We start from the raw sequence: 24,737 nt of genomic DNA on the forward strand, positions 1-24,737 counted from the left end.
AAAAGCTTCGCAGAAAAGTGAAAATTCACAGAGGGGGAAAACGTAGAGAACTGGTTGCGAATGGGCGAAGAAAATCGCGGGGGGCAGAACATCTTCCAATGACGCGAAGCAAAGACGTTTCTAACGGTTCAACAACATTGAAGTTGGGTCGCGAACCAAGATATATACTAGTAGGTATTGGAATGCGCTATAGCCTCCATCCATCTACCATTCTTTGTCACACCGTTTCCTCACTTTTGCTTGAGCATGTTCTCCTCTATACCCGCCTCAAAACACGATTCCCTAACAATGGCCATTAGCAATCTGCAGACTGTTGCAGTTGTACCATCAGCAGCAACTTTGTTGCTATTTCACTGCTTGTTGCTGTATTCCAATAGACAGTCAGTCCATCCAAGCGTATAGGCGACAAAAACTTGCTGCCGTAGTCATCGAAATTGCAGACGTCTGATGTTCGGCGTTTGTCGTCGCACAACGGGGCGTATGAGTGTGCTGATTAGTAGGAAAGTAGATAGTGTTTGCAACAGGCAACGAAATATAGGTGCTTATGTCACACACAAGGAACACAATACAATAGACAGCAAGTTCACAAAAATATATATCTGTCAATATTAAAAAAGGATACACTTTTTATAAATTATTGTAACCTTTAAAGGTTTGAAGCACTCTATGCGCTCTATGCGCCTTCGTTTGCGCATCAGAAATTTGCGAAATTATTTTTGCGGTCGTTGCCTTTGTCAACTCATCAGCATCAGTCTTTTGCTTTTCCCTACGACCAACTAACTTCCAGCATTCGTTAGTCAAAAATTTTCCCAACTTCGGCTAGTTAACAATTTTCCCTTCCCGCCGTTTACCCGTTCCAATACTCCGCCAATTTGGTTACACAGAAGAGGCTTTTGTACAATATTCAACATGTAATTTATTTTAATTAACCAACTTGACAAAGACAAACAGCGAAGATGAAGTCAGAGGGAGATAGAGTCATCAAGGAGGGCTGGAAATGAAATTTCATTTATTCATAATTCAATTAAAAATTTAGCAAACATTAAATTAACAACTTGATTAGCGCAATTCACGAGATATTTAATGGGATTAGGCAGGCAGAATTTCATTTTAGTCAGAACGTACAGTAATTGCCATCAAAATAGAAGCACCCGCAGGAGCCGCAGCAGCTGGGAAAGTGATAAAGTAAAGGGAGGGCGGCGGAAAAGCGGCAGAATCAACAGCAGCAGCGACAGACAAATTATGAAGCTGGCAATAAACTTCCGCTCAAAATTAGCGCAACTTCCTGGCAAGCCCCAAAAAGAGTACCCCTGCGCCCCTTCTCCGGCCACGCCCACAACGCCCCCGCCAAAAAGACGCTGGCTGAAATGCAAAGGCAACGAGTAGGCGAATGGCGATGACGCTGACAGCGGCGATAATGATGATGGGAAATGGGACGGGTGGCGGCAATAGAATGGCAGGGGGTGGAGGGGTGGCGTTTGGTGTCGCGTTGGTGTTGGCACGTCCTCAAACTGTTGCAGTGATTCTGCAGTCGCGAAATGGGAAAAGCATTATCGCGATATTGTGATAGCGCTCTACACTCAGAATAAAAATTAGTTTGGAGGAAATGCTTACTCTTTAGAAATGTCACATAAATAATTTTCATTATAAAGCTGCCATTTGAAATTAGTATTAATTTTTTCTAACAGTATTACAATGAAAAGTTTTAAGACTTTTTTTAACTCTTGAAAAATGTTAACATTTTTAAAATCAAGAAAAATTCAAACTCGTGAGACCTTTTTGTAGTGTACCTCAATTAGTCATAAAAAGTTTATTAATAGCGCATGAATAATAGCTAAATAGACTCTGCTACTTATTCAATTCACTTGTGCAGCGTGTGGTTTTCATCTATTAACCAGTGCGAAACCCCAGTATTAATAACTTTTACTTTCGGCTTACAAAATTGACATTCCCTTTCCCAAAATATTTACCTTTTTGAACTTTTACTTTTGTTTTTCAGTCGCAGAGCGTTGACTCAACTTGCTGGGGAGTGGCCACCAAAAAAGTGTTCTGCTTGCTTTTGGCGTGTATTTAGCTTGCTTCGCTCCTCTTTTATTTTTGGGAAAGGTGGCAATCCTGGCAGACAAGCGCAGACATGCACACACACACAGAATCACACAAACACAACTTGGAACTTGCACGTAAAAGGAAGCTTTCTTTCTTAAATTCCTTATATTTTAATCAACAAATTCGATTTGTTGGAAGTAATTACACTATATAACAAATATTTAACATTTAAGCATTATGAAAAAGCCGGAAAATGGGAAAATGCCAGTGCAAACACAGCAACAACACGCGACGCAAGTACAAACAAATGTGGCGGCTGAAAAAATCGATAAATTTGTCGGAGGCGCTGGCGTCGACGTCGCCGCTGGCTGAGCAGCAGGGGCGTCGTCAAAGGGGGGTTGTTTTGGTCGAAAAGGGATGTGCAATTGGGCGGAGGGGGTTGGGTATTTCAGCCAGACATTGCCGGTTGCCATTCATTATTACTGCCGTTGTTGTTGTTGCTGCATTTGAATCAAAGTTCAAAGTTGCCAAAGTTCAATTCACTTTTTACCCTCTCTATATATCCGTGCTTGCTGGCAAATGATTTTCTCTTAACAAATTATTTAGATTTTTGTGCACTGTCAAAAGTTTTTGGCTTTTTTTGCGCGCCCGTTGGAGTTTGTTGTTGTATGTTTGTTTGTTGGCTCTTCACTTTGACTGTTTGCTGCTCTTCCCGTGGCTGGTTTTGTGTGTTTTTTGGGGAATTTCTCCAATTTCAATTCGTTTTCGTCTCGTCGGGCCGAGCAACGAAGTTCAACTAATTGCCGAACGTGCTCTAGACTCTGAATCTGAAACTGAAGTCGAGCCTCTGCCGGCGTCGCAGTCGCTCTCTGGGCAGCGCTGCGTTGCATGCGAGTCGAGACTTGTGCTTTTATTACCCAGTACCCGGCGGGTTACAGGGTATCAGTGTTACTTTTGTAGTTTCTGAGATATAGAACTGATAAGTTTATAAAAGTTACTTGAAGTAAGACTTTTATAAGCTCCAATTTTTTTTATTTAAATCTTTAAACTCTATACCAGACTCGAAAATATCCTTAAAGGATGTTGTTATATAAATTATTAGAATTAATTGAAAGAAATATATCAAATATTATACTATTTTTCGCTAACGGGTATATTGTAGTCGTAATTTTGCAATGTTAGTGTGTCTGTCGGTGTTTTTTTTACTGTTATCGTTTGGCGCTCTCTCACATGCAACTCCAGTGGAGCCAAAGGTGCAATGGTGGGGGGAATAGTGGCGAAAAGAGGGAGGCAGACCAGCAGGTTTCCCTTGGCTAGACAAAAGCAGATGTTGTGCACAGAGAATAATTTCCAACGTATTGGAGGTTGAATAGTTGATTACTAAGATTTTAATGTTTAAACAGGAGCGCATTTTGGAGTTTTGGAAATAATCGATACAATTTTGTATGATTTATAATTAAGAGAGAAGATTGATCTTTAAATCTTCAATTTAAAATTCCCACTATTTTTCTTAGTGTAAAGTTGCCGGGCAAGTTGCACTGCGCTCTTGTGTTTTGTCTGTCTCTCCTGTCTGTCCGTCTCTTTCTGTCTGTTTCTTCGGTCTCTTTCTATTGCCGGTTCGTTGCAAATATTTTGCCGGCCGCTCCTCAGTCGCTGCTACTGCTTCTGTCGCAGTCGACGTCGGCGTCAACTGCAACTGAGAATTGAGAATGCGACTGTTATTCTGTGGAGCGTTGCTTTTGTTGTTGCTGCTTTTATTATTCCAACTACTGCTGTTAGTCATTTTCTGTTCTACCGAATTTATTGTTGTTGTGACTGGAAACAGGAAAGTTTGTACAAGAAAAAAGGTTATATTCCTAGAAGAGCCTATATGGTAACGGTATTGCGGTCTAAGAAAATCTACCAGATATCAGTTAATTTTGTTGGTTTTATGCTTAAGCAATTTTAGACATTTTGTGGTATTATGGATTTCCTGTTAACATGTTCTATTCACTCTAATAATATCATGTGGTAAAATTACATGCTCTACGTGGTAAAGCAGTAACTTCGGAAATATTATTTTTTTAGATGTTAATCAATTTAAGCTCCCCCAATTTCACACGACATTAAGGAGCCCAATAAAAACCAGTCCTAGCCCATAAAAATAAACTTCCATAAAATTCGCATAAAAATAATAAAGCTTTTGCCACATAACTCCCTAATTTATGCGAATGCCCCTCTCTCAGAAGGTGTCAACTTTATGATATAATCCCAGCCAACATGAAGCTAATCCCCAAGAAACCTAAACTTCATTTACAACTGGTACAAACCAATTTTATTGTAGGCAAAACCGAAAAACTTTTTGGTCAGATCGCCAATTATTAACAACTTGCCAAGAATCACCCTTGTTAAGAAAACCACAATGGCCAAAAAAAAGTAAGCGAACGAAATCGAGAAATTTTTGTTTGGGGCAATAAAAATCTTGTACAGAAATGGAGGGGGATGACTTCAACTTATATCGAGAAAAGTTTCGAGTTCTCCTTTTTGGGCAAGTTCAAAAGGGAATTTGTCGGCATTTCAAGAGTTGCGGTTTAATTGCAGCCCGGGAAAACTTTTCATGGAAGCAGTGGTGGTGAAAATTCTGTTGGCAGTTGCAGTTGCAAGTTGCTTGAGTGGCAAGCTTGGTGCATTATTAATTAACCATGAAAATGACACCAAATGGAAGCCCACTAGCTATCTCTTTCTCAAAAAGATTTTCACATGTCAACAGCAGCAGGCGGCAAAAGGAAATCTCTTGTCTGCAGAAGAGAACTCTCAACTTAAAGCCGCAAACTTTTCCAAAAGTCTTTGCTAGAACACAAATATAAAAAAAAAGAAGGCAAAAATTAATGCGCGTGTAAACGCAGACAGAAACAAGAGGGAAATGGTCTTATAGGAAAAGCTGAAAAAGTTTCAACAAAAGAACTAATGCCAAAGGACAAAAGCCCCAACGAAACTGAAACCAAACAAAAATGTTGCTAACGAGTAGATAAAATAAATACAACATAAGAAAACAAAAAACAAGAAATCAGTGGCAAAAACAATAGGAACAATAAGCCGAAATCACCAGAATTGGAAAAGAAAAAATTGAATCTTTTCAAGGATCCGAGTCTTAAATTCTCTTCCATTGCGACTGTGAAAAATTTTCACGGATTCGGTGTTAATTTGGTTGTGCAATTACTGTCTTGTCATTTTGTTTTGATTTTTTTTATTCAACCAATCTAACTTATTGGCCAACTTAACTTGTTATTGGTTTGTGGTCAAATTTTGCAACGTGGCGAAAAATATTAAACAGATTTAATGGCCTTTTTTGGAATTAAACTGACCACCATATAGAATGTTGGCATTGGTTTTCTATAAGGCAACTGCTTTTATATATTTTTGGAGACAAATATAAACATATGGGCACCCAACTAATAATAATAATAATAAAAAATTATATGTATTATGAAAAATGATCAGAAACCAATATAATAAGTTTTTCTACCGATCATACTGTGCTTATAATATATTTTACAAATTTGTAAAAAAAATTGGGCGCTTAAAAATATATATTTTCGAAATGAATTTCAAAGATTTAGTAGTGCCCCGTAGAAAGAGTAGAATCTCTGGGTAAAAAACTAGCAAATAATCTGCAATAATACGTCACAGCAGGCTCATCGGCAATCGTAGAAAGAGACGGGCGATGTGGAGTAGATAGAGACGGAAGCGTGGGAGTGGGGCCAAAGGCAAGCAACTTTTGCAGTTGGCTCTGCCGCTTTTTAGCCAAATGCCAGCGAAGGCCGTTCGACTGACAAAAGTACCGTATAGCGAGCCAAAGGCTCCCCAAAGAGCAAGTGAGAGGGCGACAAAGTGCGAGAGAGAGGGACAGAGTTTCAAGCATCCTCCAATGACCAAAGATAGGTTAGCGTTTTTTTTGTTTTGTCTATATCTTATGGCTAAAACCTGACTGCAAAACATGGCAAAAAGAAACAAAACTAAAACGGAATGTTGCTTGACAAGTCAGCAAAGTCACATGATGGTGCCAGGGGGCTGTGCGGAGGGGCTTGGGGGCCCAGTGGGCGGGGGGTGGCAGGCGATATTTGCAAGAGGAGCATCGGAAGACTTAGCCAACCATGTCGGAAGCTCCCTAGTTCTATTGCCTTTCAGTGTATCTTTTGAAAAGTCTGGATTCCTCTGTTTGGTAGATTATCGCTTGCTGTTTTTCTATTCGTTTTTTCGTTTAAATATTTTATTATTTTTATGCGATTTGAATAAAACAGATGCATTTATAGAAAGTACTAGTCCTAGTAACCACAATGTTCTCAAGTTTGCAAGTAAAACTACTTGGTTTTTTGAATCTTAAATATTTGCCAGCTTTTTAAACTAACACTTTAGTTTTCCCTAAACACAATTCTAAAAGATTTTCGTTAAAAAGGGGAATGCAAATTTTATGGTCAGCGCAGTAGCTATTTCCCCCTTAGGCAAACCTAGTAAACGGATATTGGATGGAAGCCCCGAACCTTTTGCTCACTATATACTATAGTGTATATCCCATATATGATGCAAATCAGCAAAGCTTTAAGTTGGTGGGTTTGCGGTGGAATTCCGGCAAAGAGCCCTCATTTCGGAAATATATGTACGTGCGGAGGGAATGGGCGATAGGGGACGCAGAAAGCGACCCCTAAGCATTTGCCGGGCCTCTTTAGATAGGTGCCCCAATCGGGCTCCCCTCGTAAACCTAGACCCATCCGCCCATTCCCAACAACCGCTTGACAAGTAGCTTACAGCCAACGAAACGGCGCGTTTTATAAGCTAACCTCTACAAGTGCCCCACCCACTTTCAGCCCACGCCCCCATATATAGTGCCATCATCAAGGTTACACACTTACACTGCGATACGCACATATGCGGCCTGTAACACTAACACACACGCACAAGAGGCTTTGTTATTACGTCCGGAGGAGGTCTCGCTTTTTTTTTATGCCTCCTACAGCTCTTAACCGTCAGCCAGTGGCTTAGTCAGCGGGGAGCCATTCGAAAAGGTGAGAAAATATATGTGTATCGCAGAAAAAAGTTTAACAAAGTTTAGGTGCACAAACTTCAAAATTGTTGGGGCATTCGGCTTATAAAGTTTGCTAAAGAAGAAAAAAATTAACTCTAAGTATGTGGGGATATCGTTGCGAGATTTTAAAGAGCTTTAAGCGTGCTTGCCAAAGCAATAAACTTAAAAGAAAACTTAAAGAAATTTTTAAGCAATTAAGGTTATATTATAAGGTATTCAGAAAAAGTAGGATCCTTGTAGTGTTCCCCTTTTGGAACCCACACCACTGGTTAGCCGCAAGCACCATTTCGATCATTACGCATGTAAAGAATCCTTGCACATACGCACCCCAACACACATACACACACACGGGGCTAGAGTACACACACCTGAGGACATGTAAATATGTTTGGCTACTGTGCGTAGCCAAGGTATAAACTCATTTCGTGCAATTTCACCTTTCTCTAATTTTCGTGTTCGCCGGCATTTTAGTGGCTAGGCAGGTGGAGGAGGTGGCGGGGACATGGAAGGATGTGGCACGTGAAAGGATGAGGGTTTTCGGGGGAAAAGACCGCACGGCAAATAGCCCAAAATGGTGACATTGTTGTTTAAGACTGAAGGCATGGAAGGCAACGCCGCATCTAAATCATGGGCCCAGCACAACCAGCATCATCAGAAAGAAAGGAGTTACCTCCCGCCTAGTTTGCCACAAACCCTACCCCCGCCCCCTCCCCCTTGACACGCTGCCACTGTGAGTGGCTATTGAAAAATATCCACAAGCTAAGGCAAAAATCTCACTTGCAGTCATGGATTTAGCACACGACAAAATCCCTTTGAGCACAGGCCAAAAATGTGACGTTCTCTAGTTATTTGAAGTCGCATTTCGGAATACCGTATAGTGAAAGGGTTTAAATTTATAGCTGACAGCCAAAACTAATAAATTTTATTAAAGAATTAGCAGAATATCTTTCATTATTAAATTATGGCTTATGTGAGATAGATTTCTGTGTCATTTCATTATGCAAATTTTTGAGCAGCTTAAGATTAACACAAACAATAAATAATAATAATCATACTTCTAAGAGCAGTTGTGGTTTAGTTCTTAGATACATTTTTTTCTAAATTAATGGCTTTTAGTTGGACAATTTAATTAAGATCGATATCTACAGACATCTCAAGCTGCATAGCTGTGTATAATAAATATAAACATTTTCTATAAACAACTACAAACTCGCATCCATAATCCTACCAAAAACTATGCAAGCCTTAAATGAGAAAAAACTATAAGTCTGACTAGGTGTGGGCCATCCCTCGAGCACTAACTAGTTGCCCCTAATAAATGGATTTTTGCCTCTGGCCCAAAGGATGTACACATGTTCTGGTCTTCCAGGGACCAAAAGGCAGCCAAAGGAAACCTTAACATGATTAATGTTGTCGAGTGCGGTCTGGTTGGGTGGGTTGGCAAGTTGGTATAAACCTGGCCTGATGTATTTTCATGGCTTGCATTAAAAATACATGAAATTACTTGCAGGCAATCGAAGAAGAAGGACTACACACGTCCATCTCAACAAGTTTCAATCGATTTTGCCCCCAACGCGTGCGTATTGTGTGTGTATGTTGGGCGATGGGAAAAATTATGAGCAAATTCAAGCGTAGCGGAAAAATCTCTGTCGAAAAATCTAAGAGCCCGAAACCAAAACCGAGCTCGAGCCCTTGGTGTTGGCCATTAAAAATCCAAACATGCCATTGAGACAGAATGCGTGTCTGTCGGCTGTGTACATGTGTGCATGGAAGTATCCTGCTGAGCCAGCCGTCGGATTCGAAAAGCCGGAGGAGGCACTCTGGGGCATCCTCTCCGGCTCCGGTTACGGCCATTGGATGTTGAATGTTGGGCTTTTGGCCACGGCGGAGAAGGTGCGTGTCAGCTCCAATGGGGCTTCGGTTTCGGCCAGGCAATTAGCCTTGACAAATGTGCGGCCGGCAGTTTGGTTTAATGGATAATGTACCTGGACATGGTATGCGAGCGATGGCCACGATGCCGAAACGGAGCGATCGCACCAAAAACAAATGTGAATTTACTGGCCGAGACAGCAACCGCAGCAGAAACCATAGTGTTGTAAAAGTACATTTTAAGCCTTAAATGTGCATCCGACAGGTTGGAAAATTATTGTTATTCTTTTGGGGCTACGAGAAAAATTTTAAATTTATACCAATAATTTTTTGCACTTTATAAAAGTTTGATTATACGTGAATTACTTAACTTATTCGAGGTTTTTTTCAGAATGGATCTTTTTGTATAGTTTGACTTACCTAAAACGAGAGAAAATAGGGAAAATATTAGTTAATATAGTTAGTAGCGATAATTATGTAACTAATATAAATGGTAAACCTTTTCATGGCTGTGTAGCTACTTAAGCACCTGATAAGCCAGAAGTCTCAATAAAAACACCATCATTTGCTCTCGGGTATATATTTAAATACCATCAAGTAGGCCAAACAAATATTCCCATTCCCCAGAAATAATTTATCTGCAAGTGCCAACCGCAAGTTGAATGATATTTACGCATAAAAAGAAAATAAAAATCAAGCGAATCAGCAACAATTTTGCATCATAAGCGATGACATTAAAAGAGCGCACAGGGTGAGTAAAGGAAAAAAAAAATAGCCTGTCAAGAGTTTTTATGCCAGCGACAGGCGTGGAAGAAATGAACTCAAGGCGCGAGATTCATTAAACTTTCATGGCCAGAAGCGAAGGCAGAGAACCCATCTGGTTAGTGGATATCTTATCCAGGACGAGAAAAGGATTTGGGCGAGGGCTGCATGTGGAGCGTATGGAAAGCAGCAAAGTTTATGTGGCCAAATGGAAAGCAACTGCCAATTGGCATATAACTCAACAACTGAATGCCACGCACAGCGACAGCCGCAAAAAGATACACAACTTCCAGAAGATACAAATTCCCGGGCAAAGCAGCAGATACATACATACACATAGAGGCCGGCAGTTTTATGACTTGACTGGCGCCCAGTTTCTTTAGCATTGAGCATTTTACGAGCTCAAAGGGACAGAGGGTTGAACTTGCCCTGGGAAACTCTCCTTTGGAGCTTGTTACCAAGTTTTCTTCGGGAAAATGCCGGAGTGCACAAACTTCTTCTTGCAAATGAGAGGTGGAGCATCCGTTTTAATTGATGTGACCAAGCCCAAAAGTATGCAAAAGGCTCTTCCTCCAACTGGATTCTTTGGACGTGAGCAGCAAACGGAAGTTCTCGAAATTATTAAAATGTCAAACCAATTTCTCTTGCTCAAAAGTGGTTTTATTCCCTAATAAACTGATTGGAAGAGAGAAGGGCATTGCAATCAATATAATTTGCTCTGATTGGCTGTGTAAAGTTGTAACGATTGAATCTATTTGCAACTCAATTAGAATTTCAATATTTGCGGTTATTTTGTGCACAAGAATATAAATATTTGAGGAAATGGTAATATCTGCAACCTCAAGAAACAATAGTTACTTGTTATTATTTTTGAATAATAGCATAGTTATTAGTGTGTAAAATATTATTATAGCTATCGAATTAAATTCGCTTTTACCAAGGATGTGGATCAACACAAAAACATATTTATTAGATGACACACACAACCGATTGAAGATTTGAGACACCATTTAAACCATTTGAGCGTACTCCACAGACTGACCACCACAAAGGCGAGAACAACAATTGCAGTTTTATATAAATATTTGTAAAATCCCCTTGACAATTTCCATTTCCATTTCAATTCCAATTCCATTAGCCTCCTGCTGCTATTGACACATCGCAGTCCAGCTAGCCAAGTTGTGAAGCTGTGAACTCTTTGCGACACATGGAGAAAAATCAACACAGCTGATGATGGGATGGGATAGCTGGGATTCGGAGGTCCTGCCAGCAAATAACGGAAGTGCTGATAAAAGGAGTCACAAAGGCAGCCAGGATGTGGCAGCAAATGTTTCCGCTACACAATGGACGAAATGCGATCTAAATGACCAGGTGTTTTTTCTTTTTTTTCTTTTTGGTGTGACCATGATTATCACACCCATTTATAATCAGATTGGGGGACGACGACAAACTCATCAAGTTTTAATATTATTGACAGACAATGGTCTTCAGTTCTTTTCGGATAACATCCCCTTCTTTCTATTCTTCCCTCGGATTTTATAGTGCTGTCTATATACCTTATCGCAAATGACATAAAAACTTGGGCCAAAGTTTATGCACTTCTTGCACTTTGATGATGATGATGTGCAGGATGTGTCTCGTCCCCGCTACCTCGACTCTCTACCTCCTGAAATTATTCAATCGAATGACTGTTTGTTCTGGTTCTTTCTCTACTTTTTTTCTGGTTTTACTTTGTGTGACCAGGTTACAACAAACAGACAACGAGCAGGCAGGAAAACCCCGAGCAGAATAGAAACCAAACCAGAACGCCTCATACATACACCATCCCATCTCGCTTCTGTACAAACATTGTCAAAGTACAAAAAAAAAAAATGAGGGGAGGGGAAAAATCTGAAATTACACACACTGTTCGGATGGAGGGGGTGAAAGTGGGGGCAACTGGTGTTTGTCTTTCGTGTTGGGGGAACAAAAAAATATATAGCAAGGCAAAGGCAAAGGCAAATGCATTGGCTCGGAACTGACAACTCGGTTAAGCTAACAATATTTGAATAGTAAAACCCAAGGATAATGCATGAGTTGGTCAGGTTACCCTGACAAATCTGGCTAATGGCAGGTGCGGGAAGGGGGGGAGGGGCAGAGTGCAAGGGGGCGTGGCCCTGCAGCACTGCAATTATTATTGACATGCCCCCAAGCTGCCGTCCTTTCTGCTGTCTGTTTGCATAAAGTTTGAGGTACACAAAATTCTTGAATTTCACACACAATTCGAAGATCAACAGAAGTTAAGGCCAACAACTTTTGTCAGATATCGATGAGGTGGAGGTGGCAAAAAGTTATACATGTATATGTATAGAATTATAACCTATGGGTCAACTAATCGATTGAGCAAACTGCAGTATCAAGTGCGGCTTATAAATAAATTTTCATTGAAAATGCAAAAACTTGATCCATATGTGCTTTTATTCTTTGAGTCTGATTTCAAGTATTTTTACCCAAAAATATATAAATCCTCTGGGTTTTTATACCCTCGAAATGGAGCAACCCAGCTCAGTTGTCAGCTCAATTCTTCATCTACGCAGACCTCATGACAAAAACATAAATTTCCTGAGAATTTTCTATCAGTCAGATGCGCATGTATAATGCATAAGGATCCATCATCAACAGATTGCAGCAAAGTGCGAGGAGTCAAGTGAAAAATTCCAATGAAACGACCGAAATTTATTTACAGCACGAGAACAGTGCGCAAAATGTGAGTGGCAAAATCCAAAAGCGGACTGAATTCGAGTGAGAACAACAAAGCAATAAAGTCAACGAAATTTGATGACGATTTAATAATTCAGAAATTTGTTCATCACAAACAGACAGCAGCTGTAATTGATGAGGCCAAAACCAAAAAAAAAAAATATAAAAAAAATAAAAACCAGACGGAATAATATCGTAAAATATAAAATGCAAATAAAAATTGGTTTACATATAATATATCCTTCTATATGTATGCTCATTCGCCCGATAAACAACGCCGGATGTTCAATATTAAATCGTCATTGCGCATTAAAAATTAATGTTTATTTAAAAAGGCACAAAGTCCGGGCCGCAATCGGCTTGACAAATTCGAGAACGCAAGACACCGAGAACAACTGTCAATCAGATGAAAATAAATGAAAAAGAAAACAAAGAGAAAAAAAGGGGGTAAAATAAGATGAAAATAAATGAAAAAGAAAACAAAGAAAAAAACAGGGTTAAAATAAACAGCAAAAACTGGCCAAAATGAAAATAAAAGAGCGAGCAAGTGAAAACCGCGGCTCTTGAAGTTAAGCAGCTTTCGGCAGGTGAAGGAAGTGAAATTCAGGTCGGAATTGTAATGCCATTAGCTTTACGGCTGCAAAAGGTCAGCGGTTAATGGTTAATGATTTCGAAAAAAAAGGGGAAATAAATGTAAAAAAAGGTAGCTGATCAATTAAAAAACACTGAATCGATGAACCTTTTGGGTTTCGTTTAATTTGTTTGACCCTTGAATATAGGGAAAGTTTCCCGGCTTTCCTTTGTGCTGTTGCATTAATTTACTTTGTATACATTTCATTAACAACTAAAGCGAAAATTATCTTAAAAGGAGGAGTAAATTCTGCTGAGAAGTGGATTTTATCCATAAGCAAGATTTTTTTGCTGCCAGCTCTTATTTAAATGAAAAGTAAATTTACAAAACGTGCGCAAAATGGCGAAAATGGTGGGGCCAATGCAAAGGGTTAGAACAAAAACTCGCGTACAACAGAATATGTATATTTTTTTAACTTGACACAACGCACAATTTCGCGGGATATTTTTTATTTTTTTTGTACATCCCCCATCTTTTTGGCACCCCACTCAATTTTCTTGTCTCCTTGGGTTTTTATTTTTTTTGCCTGGCTTTGCTTATGTGCGCACAAAAGCGCGCTTCATTATTTTCGTTTCCGTTGCTCTTCTGTGACACGCACACACACCAGTGCATTACACACACACACACATAAATAGGAGTACGCACACACATAAGCGAGAGCTTTGTAGGCTTTTCTCATTTTGCTTGTTCGCATGTAATTTAGTGTAAATTACTTTGAGTAGAAGCCCTCGCAATTTCATTCAACACACACACACTGAAACCCACGCATAGACATCCCCATTTGTTCAAAGAATACGCACACACATACGCATAAAGGACCCTACACTCACATACACACATGTCTGGAAGCCGTCGTCTGGTAGTATAATTTTTAATTGTATTTGCCTGACGTGTTATAAACGATATGAATTTATGCTACACCTTAAGTCTCACCCCAATTTTCATTTCCCCTCGTTGCTTTCACAACCTAGAATTGGCGTGAAAGCAAAATGGTTTTCTTTGTCCCCTTGGTAAAATGTCCTTTTTGTGTGCTTAAGAAAGCTATTTGGAAAGATACTTGCTATATAGAAAAGAAATAATATTTCTCACGTTTTATTTTGTGGTAATAAATACTAATTAGATTCGGATATTCATCAAAGTTATAATTCGCCATTAAAAAACTAAAAGACAACAAAAATGTTTGAATGTGAACTTTCGAATCCTCGTAAGTAGCGAGCAAATTTTCACCATTACCGCAACTTTAACTGCGTTAAAAGCTTTTCCTTGAGCTCATCTGCATAATTTAGGCAACAATAAAAGGACCGGAAAAACAACAAAAGCCCGAAACAAACATCTGCGCCACATGGACGAAAACTAACGACGAAAACACAAGCAAAAAGATGAAAATAGAAATGAAACAAATCTCTCAAATAATCCATTAATGCGTCTAATCCCGGGAAATTTCCCATGCACAGTCGACAGTAGTAGTAGTCGCTTTTTCTCTGCCTCTTTTATTCAGTAAGGTATAAAAAAAGTATTAAGCACATGTATTCCAGTTATGGGTTAATAACCCCTGCCCCGGTAGTTCGTTATGCAGTTGAAGGCGGGCACTTAATATTACTAGCCGAGCACTCGATGCAGCTGCTGCCCCGAAAAAGGATGCGCCGGAAGGGGAAACAGGGGTTAAACAGGCTGCTGCTGCTGCTGCAGCAATGGCGGCATCAAGCAAAATGGCGGCAGCCACTCACACACACACACACACATACACAGGAGCACACATGTAGAGGAGAATGGCGGACATATGCATTGCATGCATATTAATAACACTAAAAACTTGCCACGTCTGTTCTCCCATTCCTCCTTCACACCCCGTCCCACATCACATCACACGTACGTAGACAGAAGGACAGTTGAGTTTAAGTGTGTGAGTACGAGTGTGTGTGAGAATTGAATTGCTTCAAGTGCCCTTAAATTGCCCTCATTATATAGACAAACACGCACACACAGTGAGAGATAAAGTGTTGCTACAGCTGCGCTTTTGCAAAATGGCCACACCCACATATTCGCCTCGTTCCCCTTTCCTTAATCCCCCAAATGTCCCCCTTTAGGGGGCTGCATCCACCCCACCCCCTTTTATCGCCACCACTGCAGAGCACTCACACATGCCACTTTTCATTTCCGGCTTTGGATTTTTCACTCGCCAGAGTTGCCTGGCTCTTCCTAAACACAGCATCATCACAAGCTGCATTAGCAGAAAAGCAGTAGCAGCAGGAAAATCTGGAAAAATGCGGGGTGTGGGGATGGGAAAATGCAGTACAGAGCTGAACAGCAGCCACTCATCCATCTACTTATGCCTTATATTTTATCTGCTTGCACTTCTTTGCTTGACTTCTACTCAGCTTTTGCTTAGCTCTCTTCGATTTACATTAAGCATACGCCCTGTATGACGCATGCTGAACCTTGCATTACAAAAGTATTTTTAATTGGCAAATTGTTACATATTAAAAACAATTCTTAAATAATTTAATGATTTCTTAAAAACTGCCTTTGTTTATAAATCAATATAAATATGCTTATAATTAATTGCTGAAGAACAAATTAGCGTATGAATTGGAAAAGGCTACTACAAATAAAAAAGGAGGTTGGAATATGTGTCGTTGATTTCAGAGAATAAGCAATTATGTAGATTTAATTTCTGTTCCGTTTTCTAATTATTTTTTGGCAAATTAAAATCAACAGCAGCAACAGCAGAAAATGGGTAAAAGAGCCAAAGGCATCCTCGGCATCCTTGATGCTTCTCGACTGCAATTTTCGGGTTTTAATTTGGCTTGGAATGCGGTCAGCTCGGAAAGCCTCAGTTGCATGCACATTTATAATTTTTAATTATTCCAATGAAATTCCTGGCCCGCAAAAAGCAACCGAAAATTGCGACGACAGACAGACTGGGAAAGGTCCTTCGGCAATCTCGCCTTCCATCCTTCTCCATTTTTTTTTTTTTGTATTTTTTGGAATGGGAATTCTAATAAAAATAGCTTAGCGTCTTCGAGCAAAATGTCGACACTCTGGATAGGATCGGATAATGTGCAGTCAACTCAGACAGGACAAGCCGCAATGTGAAGTTGCCCGCACGAAAATTCAAACACAAAAGTTCAATTTAACGTAAATACTTTTCAAGTGGGCGAGGGGAGAACGAAGGGTAAGCCAGCTGCCAAAGTAGCTGGCATCTCCAGCCATCAATAGATAGTCCTCTTTTCTCGGTAAACCGAACCAAAAGTTCGAGTGGGAAATGCCAATGGGAAATGCCACCATTGAGGAAAAAACTACTTAAGGACACGACGTCGAGACAGGAAACGAGCCTCAGATCTTCGCAGTCAGGGAATGTCGAATATGAAATGTGGCCAGATGATACCGACGCCGCCGCCACCGCCACCGCCACCGCCGCCGCAGGAAGGAGTTAGCCATTCAAACTATTCCGAATTCCGAAAGGGAGCAGCTGCAGCGGCAAGTGCATCTGGAGAAATATGAGATGTACAAAATGAAATAGAGCAATTGCAGGGAACTGCCAGGGAAAATAGTCGAAGGAAATACTGGCTGGCTTGTTCAGAAATATTCAAGTTATGTGACAAGAGTGGAGAGCAACAAATGGATAAGCACTCGTGGCAAAACTTATATGCCTTGAGTGCTAAATTATTAAAGAATTGTTTAGGCAACACATCCATCACAAATTTTGTTATAAAATTTGGTGCTATCTACAAAATTCCTAATTCATATAACCCACATTGACCTATACAACACTATAACATACTCAACTATTTCCCTTATCCATTTTCATTCTTATAGGCATGAACTTTTCTTTGAGATTTACAAAAGAAACCCCTTCGAAAGAAGTTAACACTGGCAAAATTATTACATTATCGAACTTCTTTCAAGAAGATATTTCAAGCCACTTCGATGCCCCTAAGTCCACCGCCTTTTTCCATTTACATATCGAAAGCTGCAACATATCTACGAATGCCAACGGACTCGTTTGCCATTGTCATTGTAACTTCCCCGAATTTCCATGCCCCCCACTCACCGATAAATGTGGGCGTTGGGTGTGTGTAGGGTGTGGGCGTGGCTGAGACAGACAAAGCACATTTCCGTCAAACACAATAAGTCGATAAAAAGAAAGGGTAAAGAAACGAAAACAGAAAATAGCTAAAAAGACGCAAACGGAAAAACTATTTTCCAATTTTCCAAAATGTAGATAAAAACACACATACACGCTGAGATGTGTGTGTGTGTGGGATGGGGCGGAAGGGGCGTGGCAAGAGGTGAAGGTTCAAAGCTGCACAAACAGAGATATGCAAAAATTGGTAATGGCAGCGAGCTGAGGCAGCAAAAGTTGCGCCAAAAAAGAACTTTACACACGGCGCTGAAGAAGAAGAAGAAGCTGCTGCTGGAGAAAAAAAAATGAAGATAAAGAAGATTGTAAAGGGGGCGAAAAGGGGCGGGGTTCGAAGGAGCAGCAAAACACGAAGATGAATTATTAGAAACGTATGCAAAATGCTGCATATGCATTAGGGGCTTCTTTTTTTTGCGTCTGTGTGCGCACCACGCGAATAAATCAAAAATGTTGCAAAAATGTTGAAATTTTGTGGGATGTGGGAAAATGTTGCAAGGTGTGGTAGCTACTATACAATGCTACGCGGAAATTGGTAGTATACACTTGTCTGCTATTCACGACTATTACAAGTAGCTTTTAAATTTTCTTTAAATCATAGAATTCAGTTTAGAAATATTATATTAAAATATATATATAATAAACACTTTAAAAAAGTACAACAAACTTTTCATGTTTTTTTGTTTTCTTTTTGGTACAGTAATACGTACGGCTATTCGAATTTCAGTATGCAATTTTCCTAATGACTTCATCCGCAAGTCCTTCAAACAAATATACAAAGAGTTCTGGGTGTTTTCCCAGATTTTCACTCCTTTTTTTTTGTTGTACAACGATAACATTGTAGATATATACATAAAAGGGGGGAAATGTGTGCGTGCAGTGGTGGAAAATTCGGCGTTTTTCGCCGCCCACAACTCACCGCCCTTTGCAGCACGTCATTCGTTTTTACTGGGCACGTATTCTCCAAAGACTTGGCGTCCCAGCTGCACATTTTGGCTATGTTTTTAATATGCTAAGCACTTTTTTATGCATTTTACAACACTATCGAATGTGCCAGTCCGCAGCTGCAATGCTGTCCTTCGCTTTGGCTTCTATCTATGTATGAATGCATGTGTATGTGTGTATGTGGGATGCAGTCACATTGACAGTCAATGCAGTGCGACAAGTCACAAATGTGCATATCAATGGATGTGTCAAAAACGTTGCCGAGAGTTAATAATACATTTCGCATTCCTCGAAGAAGCTGCAGCCACATCGGAGGGATCTGCAAAATGTTGTGGACGAGGAGGGACGAAATCCACTCCGACTAACTCCACTTCACATTCGCCAATCGCTAAGTGCATGTCAAATAACCGGGGGTTACGGAGGGGGAGAGTGGAGCCGGGTTTACTATGTGACTGACTGCATCCTGATTATGACACAGACACGATATATATTTGGTCCTGAAGTTTGACATTCCAAGCTGCCATTGGCTTAGCTCGCTTGGATGCGAATGGAAAGTAACTTCGTTTTTAGCTGAAAGCCCTGTTTGGCTGAAAAGCTTAAACAGAGATAGTAGCTATATAAGTTGAAAAAACTCTTAAACCCTTGAGTAGTATTAGCACTGCTTGTTTAAATACAGTTTGTTATTATTATGACTTTCTTTAAAAGGAAAGTTAACCATTCCCAGATATGATCAAACTTGCCATAAATTCGTTCTCCACAAACTTACCCTTTTAAGCAACCCCAAAGCTAATCAAAAATAATACTATATGATTTGATGTGAGGGCAACCACACTATATCACTATATCACATCTCTTACAAAGAAATCTTCGTAATGCAACTCAGCAATAAGCTAAGTAACTGCCATCCTGTGGCAAGAGAATCGAAACGAAGACATGGCAAGTAATGAGCGTTCTGCAGTGCTTCAAGCAAGGGTCAAACCATATATATATATATATATTGCACACAAGCGGGGGATCCCACTTCTCACACAACCCTTAAACGCTCCCTCAATTTTCCCTGCTTTGGAGCTAAAAACGATTTATGCCGAGCACGTTTCATGCGAAAGTCGTCGGCACGTTACACTCCAGCAAAAGATGGGAGTACAGTCAAACTTCGCTAGCTTAAACTTTTATAAATTTAATTTCGTATAAGTTGTGTGAGTTGGAGAAGGGTAACGTTATAGAAAAGCCGGATCCTTTAAGAAAGTCAACATAATTTTGAACTAAAACGGAAAAAGCGTAACTATAAGTTTCACATTCAGGGTATTGTGTTTGGGCATTACAAATATCTTCTGTGGTAACCAACACTGGTTCAATCTTCGCATTTCAATAGAAATCTTCAATTTAACAAGCTGGCTGTACAGTTCAACTGTTTGTGGCCAACACTGGCTAACAGTGTTGTTGAACGCCGAAAGCAATAATGGCAAACTTCCGTTTAGCTGCAAAGGCTTGCAACAAAACACAACGGAAAAACAGGAACGAGCACACGAAAATGGAACGCAACAAAGGGAAGCACTTAGCGGTTTACGTTGGCGGTTGGATTGGTTAACAGAACCGAGAGATAGCCATGTGGAAGGAGGTGGTTAGAAGGGAACTGGAGGGCATGGAGCTGGTACGAGAACCACCAACAGTGGTTATGGTCGGACGACGATGACGACGATTTGGCCAAAAGCGAGGCGACACAAGGATCCGGATTATGCAGCTTTGCGCACACACGTGTGCCGAACGTGACAATTTTCGGACAAAGCTAATGATGCTGCGAACTTGCAATTTGTTTAGGAGCAAGAAGATGTTGTAGTGATGGGGATATGGGGGAATATCAGAGCTAAACACATATTTGAGTTGAAGACAGGTTAATACTCTGTGTTGACTTATCCAGTCATTAGTTTAACGAAGAAAGGTTGTAAACTTTTGCAAGTTTGATTTTAAATTTGCAGCCTTAACTCTGAAATACCTTAAGAGTTAACAGAACACAGTTTTACAGGGTATGCTACATTCCATGCACACGAGACTTTACATTTCCCTAAGCTGTAGAAGTCATTATACCGGGATTACCTGCATATTCCCAACATACATACATGGCCATTCAAAGTTACCTACTGACAAAATGTAGGTACTATATTTTAGCAACAAAAATGCACGAAATATTAGTCACAAATGTCAAAGTTCATGGCCCTTCCAAGCTCGACAAAAAGAACTGAAACTTTTTAATAAAAACATTGATTGAAACAAGTAGCGACGAAGGAAAAAACAAAGTGAGGAATCTGTTTGACGAGCAACCGAAAAGAAAACAAAACTGAACACTGATTATGAGAAACCAGGCAGGGAAAATGGGGGCGGGGTCACAGGGCGTGGCTTTGGCCGGAGCGTGTAATAAATTAATGAAAAGTTGATGAAGCCGGGACGACAAAGGCGTTGTCGGGACGAAAGCGGAGAAAAAAATCGAAAAATATTTTCTCGCTCATCAAACAATTCAAAGCAGAGAAAAGGGAGCGAAGCACAAACTTTTTTCATTAACAATACGAAATCGAGAAAAAGTCAGGCGACAAAAGTTGATGATGATGGCACATATATAGAATTCTTGTTGGCCTTCAGTTTATTTCATTTTTTTCGGGTTCTTGTTTTTCATGATTTCCCAACACACACATAAGCATTGAAAGAGAGATGGCGAGAGGCAGACCAAGTGTTGAAAGTTGTTTTAATGTTAATGACATTTCATTACGCGACAACGGGGGTGAGATATCCTGTTGACAAATTGCTCAACATATTTTATGCCACAGCAACCCCCCCTCATGGGCCACCACATAAACACCCTTCTAATGGACACCCATGGACAATGCAGTGGTGCTGCTATAGTCATTTCATCATCCCGTTGCCTGTGCCAAATTAAATAAATAAATAAAGCATCAAGCATACGCACTGTGGTACAGTAGATAAATTTAACACACCCCATCCATATTTCTTTTCGTCAGTGCGTATGTAACTGTACGTGTGTGCGTGTATATATGTGTGTGTGTACATTTCTCTAGAGCATCTACTTGAAGACCGAAGAGGAAGCAGAAACAGAAGACGAAGGCGCCCCGAGAATGCCTCTTGATGTGCTATTTTTACAAATTTTAGGTTAAAATACTTTGGCCAAGTGGCTCTGGCAGCAGCACAAGCATGTGTCAGGACACACTCACACAAGCGCACAAGCCAGCATCAGCCTACGAACACACACTCGCAAAGATATGTATATACATATATATAGCTTTAAGGACGAAAGAGGAGCCGCATCTGCGAGGCGTTGTAGCGTAACGAATCTCAAAAGGCTGCCACTGCTGCTTGATGCCAAAAATAAAGCGAGAAATGAAAACGTGGCAAAAGTCAAAGAATTGTTAGTGCACACCCTGGGAAATCTATTTAAGACTTCAATTTTCCTAGTTTCTCAGCCGTAGCATACATTTAGTTGCGCGCTCTAATGCAAAAAACTTTATGTTGTCCCTAATTCGTTATGAATTTAAGAGGTAACTATTAAATGCATTCCTTAATTGGCTCCTTTTCGAATGTATAACTTTATAATCATTTTAGATTAAATTGTACTTTGTGAAAGCTTTACATTAATTAAGCAAAATGGCTCAACCAATGTTACCAACGCAAAAGCGTCAATTGAATAAGTGCCCAAAACTTTGCCAGTACGAAAACAAAATTTTCTCAATTGGATTAAAACGTATACAATTTGATCTAAAGTTGGGCAAATTGATTGGATTAAATTACACAGCTTGTAATTTATTTCGACAGACATTGATGCTCGTATGAGTGATTAGTAAATTAGACGAATTGCATTTAAGTGCAAGACCACAGAAAATCTTGAATGCAAAGTGAATTGAAATGCATATGATTAATAAAATCGATTCAGACTGTTGAAGGTGGTGAATAATTGAGGTAAATTGGATGTTTAGCCATCAAAGGACACATTTTCCCTCTGCCTTTTCAAAATCTAAATTTATTTTTCATTAACTCACTGCACACACACACACGCTGAGCAGTGAAATTCTGCCATTTTCTGGTCCCGAAACATATTCAACTTTGACATTTAACCTCCCTCTTTCGAAACCCACTCCGCATTTTGCAGAGAACTGTGCTTCATTGACTCAACTTGATTAGTTGTTGCGCCAGTTGTCGTTGTACAGTGTACACATACACACATAGTACCGAACATTTTGTACAAAATAATTACAGAGCATGAAATTGAATTGAATGAAATGCCATTTCATGGAATTACCCGGAAACTTTTTTCCTTCCTTCACTGGCTCGTAAAGTTTCCAATTTTTTTTTAACCCCAGTTTTCTCTATATTTATTTTGTAATGTCGTATGTGAGTGAGCACACGGGACAATTTCAACCTTTTTTTTCCCATGGTTTTTCCTTCAGTTTGTAAAAACATTAATTAAATGCTCAGTCAGTGGCATTCAACTGGGCAAACTGTGAGCAGAGCACATTGAATCAGTTAAAAATTTGAAGCGCACTACAAATATAAAATATATGGAGCACATTAAGTTTGTGGGTAAAAATCATTTATGAATACTGTTTGCAGCAACCAAAACCAAAAAAAAATTGTAATACGGATTCAGATAACCAAAGGGTCGGCCAAAAAAAACTCAAACGAAAATGGTTTATGTTAAATTTGCTGGAAAACTCAAACAAACACTTTGGTGGCAAGCGGAGGAGGGTCAAAAGCAAATTGCAAATGATGAAACTTTGCCCATCATAAACGCCATTTTATGTTATCCAATATGGCGTCGCTTTCTGCCCTTTTTTTCCTCGGCCATAAAATTTTCACTTTTTAGTTTTGGGGGCCGAAAAGTTTTTGCCCCCCATCAAGGGGCGTAGCAGATCGAGAAAGACAGAGAATGAGCTCGGCTAATCGCACATATTTCCACATCAATAACAATTACGAAAAGGACCAAGGACCAAGGTCCAAACAAAAACTCATCTCATTTGGTATGCAAGAGTACGGAATATTTTCACCAAAAAAGATTTTCCACACGATTTGCCGGCGGATGGAATTTAAAATTCCAGAAGTTAAAGCAGAACAGCACACTTAACCTCGTCAGCAGCCGCAATTTGGGTTAGTTGCAAATGTATGTCAGTTGCTAATTAGCTGCACTTCACTGGACCCCGTCGCATATAGAAAATAATAATGCATATTCATAGGCGCGCCTTCTATGTGGCGATGTCACGCATACGCCACGTGAAACGCCACCACTCAAAGGTCCTTGAAAGCGGCAGCAGCAGCAACAGTCAAAGCAACATGCAGCTCATGAGTGAATTTTCCCGCGGTGGGCGTGGCCATCTGCCCACTTAGCACGGCAGCAGAAAAATGAAAGTATTATTACAGTGCTAGCCATTAAGATCGGATAAGTTGCTCGAAAGTGATCCATAAATGCTGAATTTACATGCCAATACTGCTATTCGAATTTGCATAATACAAAACTGTATTATAGTTTGTTAAAGATTTTATACAAAGATTCACTGAAGATTTAGTAATTTACCTGAGAATGTTAAGCATTCTACAAGCAATTACGTTGAAAGGAAAGCAGAAATTGCAGATACAAAATGTTTAAGAAAATCACATATTTTAACTGAAGGATTTTCCCTTTGGTTTCCTCCTTTTTGTACTTAGTATTGTGTCTGCCGGGCATTTTGCCAATTCATTTTCACTTCGAGTAAAATTAATTAGGAATCAACAAAATGAGCGGAGAAAGAAAAGGCACCGAGCTCAGACAGTGCCTTACATAAATCTCGTTCGCCTGAGCCCTAAAAGTACAAGGAAAAAATGGCAAAACCCAAGAGGGAGCTAAAGAAGGAAGACTCAAAAAAAAAAAATGAAATATAAATAGAAATAATAAGAGAAAAACATTTTTCACTCTTGGCAATGGACAATGAGGAGAGACCAAGTTGCTCGCCCCTTCAAACAACAATGAAAATGAATGAATAATATGGCAAGATTTTTCAGTTGCATTTTTTCCCGCTGCTGAGGTTGCTTTCCTTTGGATTTTCTTTACTCTCCATGGTTATTTGTAATTGAAAACATTTTTGTGGCTTTATGAGTGCTCGTACAGCCCTCGCAAAACCCCTCATCCGTCGGAACAAACAAACACACTGGCTAATAATCATTATTATTTCAGATTTATTTGCGGTCATTGGGCTTGATTTTCGTTGTAATTATTGAAAATGTGCTGGCCAAGGCAGTTTTCCACTTTGCTACCCTCTTGAGCCCAAAATGGTTTGTCCATTTGCTTGTGGGGATTTTTAATGAAATTTTCCTTGTTCTACACACGAACAATGAGTGTCATTATCATTCCAGTTCGTCAGTCAGGCAGTCAGTCAGTCAGTCAGTGAGTGAGCAAAGTCAGTTAGTCAAATATTTGTATAATTTGTCTTTATTGTCATTGACATTAGGCACATTTGTTGCCTCGATTATCTGGGCATTCTTTAAGTGGACAAACAGCTGACGCTGCT

At 39.8% G+C, this 24,737-nt stretch overlaps 1 protein-coding gene across 5 annotated transcripts in view; it reads right to left on the bottom strand.

The window, feature by feature from the left end:
• The window catches only part of LOC6736860 (protein alan shepard), a 125,540-nt gene that overhangs the window by 93,334 nt on the left and 7,469 nt on the right, over positions 1–24,737 (bottom strand). The window contains exon 1 of one of the 5 annotated variants that reach the window (XM_039293267.2): positions 1,971–2,233. The exons of the other annotated variants lie outside the window; for them this stretch is intronic. The gene's annotated coding sequence lies outside the window, so the exon portion shown is untranslated. Of the gene's footprint in view, positions 1–1,970; positions 2,234–24,737 lie in introns of those variants that run through there. 5 annotated transcript variants of the gene reach the window in all.

This window comes from Drosophila simulans, chromosome 3L (genome assembly GCF_016746395.2).
Source record: "Drosophila simulans strain w501 chromosome 3L, Prin_Dsim_3.1, whole genome shotgun sequence".
NCBI classification, from domain to species: domain Eukaryota; kingdom Metazoa; phylum Arthropoda; class Insecta; order Diptera; family Drosophilidae; genus Drosophila; species Drosophila simulans.